The sequence below is a fragment of the Acyrthosiphon pisum genome, chromosome X, assembly GCF_005508785.2.
Source record: "Acyrthosiphon pisum isolate AL4f chromosome X, pea_aphid_22Mar2018_4r6ur, whole genome shotgun sequence".
NCBI lineage: Eukaryota > Metazoa > Arthropoda > Insecta > Hemiptera > Aphididae > Acyrthosiphon > Acyrthosiphon pisum.
The window spans coordinates 44,286,433-44,287,318 of NC_042493.1; positions in this window are offsets into that span (position 1 = coordinate 44,286,433).

Below are 886 nucleotides of genomic sequence, written 5' to 3' on the forward strand. Positions count from 1 at the left end.
ATTTTTTATTTATAAGCATTAAAGTTCCAAATTTTGACAACATATTATGTAAAAATCACGAAAATTCGTAAATTATTTTATGCTAGAAATTCATAAAAAATTTTCCTTTTATATCTAAGATTTCAAAATTTAATACAAGGCTCATAATATATTTTTACAATAGCAATTGAAAAATAAAAGAAATATATAGTCACGATTTTTTTTTTTATAAGCATTTAAAGTTCAAATTTTGACTAAATACGTAAAAATTACGGCAATGTTCAAATTATCTTAGACAGAAATTCATAAAAGTTTTTCTTTTTAATTCTAAGATTTGGAAATTTAATACAAGGCTCCTAACATATTTTTACAATAGCAGTTGCAAAATAAAAGGAATACATTGTCACAATTTTTATTTATAAGCATTTAAAGTTCAAATTTATACGAAATATGTCAAAATTGCGAAAATTTGCAAGTAATTTAGTGGTTGAAAAATCGTAAAAATTTTTTCTTTTATAACTAAGTTTTTAAAATTTGGTACAAGGTTCTCCATAAGTTTTTCTTTAAAAATAATATATCCTAGACTGACAAATCATCTCCGTTCAGAATCGTTTTTCGTATACAATGATATAATATCATTGGATTCAAATTTAATTCCATCCATTACAGTAACCCACTTGTAACCTACTGTACAGCAGAGCGACATCCACGACTTACCCGCCTTTTTAGCATTCACTTTTGCAACATTTTTATTAACTACTTGTGTATACTGCCGCATTCGCATAGTAACATAGTAGGACAAAATTGATGCTAACGTGTCACACTTGTGTTGACTACAAGGTCACTTAATGCTTTTTAATGTGTGTGCAAAGAAATCATCAACCGTCAAATTAAAAGCATCGCTGTA